Source organism: Cyprinodon variegatus, unplaced genomic scaffold, assembly GCF_000732505.1.
Source record: "Cyprinodon variegatus isolate N-32 unplaced genomic scaffold, C_variegatus-1.0 Scaffold667, whole genome shotgun sequence".
NCBI lineage: Eukaryota > Metazoa > Chordata > Actinopteri > Cyprinodontiformes > Cyprinodontidae > Cyprinodon > Cyprinodon variegatus.
The window spans coordinates 143,043-144,951 of record NW_015151120.1 but is presented as its reverse complement, the minus strand read 5'-3'; the positions used below and the strand labels follow the sequence as shown (position 1 = coordinate 144,951).

At 34.0% G+C, this 1,909-nt stretch overlaps 1 protein-coding gene across 1 annotated transcript in view; it reads left to right on the top strand.

The window, feature by feature from the left end:
* Window positions 1–594: 594 nt before the first annotated feature.
* The window catches only part of LOC107097051 (axin-1-like), a 27,971-nt gene continuing 26,656 nt past the window's right edge, over window positions 595–1,909 (top strand). Inside the window, exon 1 of the mRNA XM_015394022.1 lies at window positions 595–748. The gene's annotated coding sequence lies outside the window, so the exon portion shown is untranslated. The remainder of the gene's footprint in view (window positions 749–1,909) is intronic.

Below are 1,909 nucleotides of genomic sequence, written 5' to 3'. Positions count from 1 at the left end.
AGACTAAATATTTTTTTATATATATATAGCAGGGAGCAGGCACAATACCCAGAACATGAGATAAAACATGGTAATGGCAACATCATGCTCTGGGAATACTTTTCTTCAACAGGGTGATAAGGAAAGTTTTAAAAGAAAACCTGTCATAGCTGAAAAAAAAACAAGGAAAAAAACTTGAGATTGGATAAATGGTTCAGCAGGATAAGAAAGGTATTTCTATGCAGCCACATTTAAATGGATTGGCTCAAAGAATCTTTATATTAAATTGGCCCAGTGAAACTGCTGAACTAGGTTTGTAATCTAGTTATCATACAACTGCATTCATATCTAAATTTTTTGCTGCACCATGGCAAAACAAAAGCTAAAATAGTATGAATGATTTTACAAAGCATGTATATAAATCAAATGCAGTGTAAATAGGCTGTAATAAAATGTGCATTTTAGAATTGTGTTACGATGAAATATCGGGTACATGGTTCTTTAGCAGGAAAAATCACTATAGTTTTTATATCACAGCTGTGGCAGATTTTAACAGCCACCCCCTTCTGTTGCCTCCCCTCCCTCTCCTTCTCTTGCCCCTCCATACCAGCAGAAGCTCCTGCTCCTGGATGAATGACAGCCCAGCGGAGGAGAATGACAGTGAGGATGCCCGGGTGGCGCTCCTTCAGTCCACTCAGCGTCTCCACCTGCGTGGAAACCGACTCCTTCAGGACTAAACATCTGCTCAAAGGAACTACTGGCCTGACAGGTAATGTTGCCATTACCATGTGCTTTGCTGCAGCTCTGTCGCGCATTTAATCCGAGAGAGAGGCGCTTACCTGTGCATGGCAGGAATTATTTTATTGTTATTTATTGATATAGCAACTTTTGAGTATTTTTCTTGTGTCTGTTTCAGTGTTTTCCCCTATCATATCAAGGTTAATAGAGTGATAACTTAGGTTATTGTTTGCTATCGTTGCAAATGTTTGACTTTCTTTAATTAAGACCATGACCACTTCCAGTCGATAGGGGCGCTGTTGGGCACGTTTTTACAGAGCATAAGCAGAATATTATTAATAGATTCATTTTAATGAGTAAATTAGTAATTAAGTCATCCACTTTTATGATTAGATTTTATTAAAGCTATATTTTAATTTTTTTTTTTATTTACCTTGGATGAAGTAATTTTCCTTCTCACATCCTATTCCTGCATGTCAAAAATAACCTGCAATTTGAGCCGCCTGTTATAATAAATATTTAACTTTTCTAAAAAAAAAAAATGAATAACTTCATCCATCTCGCCTTCTTTCACTGATTTCTTACAAGTGAAATTCTTAGGTGACAAATTAGAATCACTCTGACTATTGTAGTCAACTGTTTTTTGTTTTGTTTTTAATAAAAAACAAAACAGTTTAAATTAGTTTAAATTCCTAGAGAACTTAACCCCAATAATTTCAGGGTTGTTGCTTAAATCTGCTGTAAATTTGTAAATTATTTGTAATTTCTTAAGGAATAATAACTAAATAATCCTTTTACATATTTATTGATGTTATTTTTGCATAATAGGTGACACTAATTGCGGTATAGATATTGAGAATACATGGTATTTAATAGCATGTTTTCCCAGCCGTCTCGTTGCTGCTGCTGCCTTTGGCCGTAGACATAGTGAGCACTGTGTAATATATTTCTATTATTGAATAATGATAATTACATTGAAACTATTGGTTACTTTATGAGTATCAGTTGTTAAATGGTTTAATCTTGGAGGTTAGCAACATTTTCCTGTTAGATGCTAGATTTCTTTGTGATTTTGACAATTTTGTGGAAAAAAAACAACTAATCAAATGCAGACATTGCTTAATTTGATCTATGCCGAATCAACGATTAATGTGCACATATATTTACCGTATATATATATATATATATATAT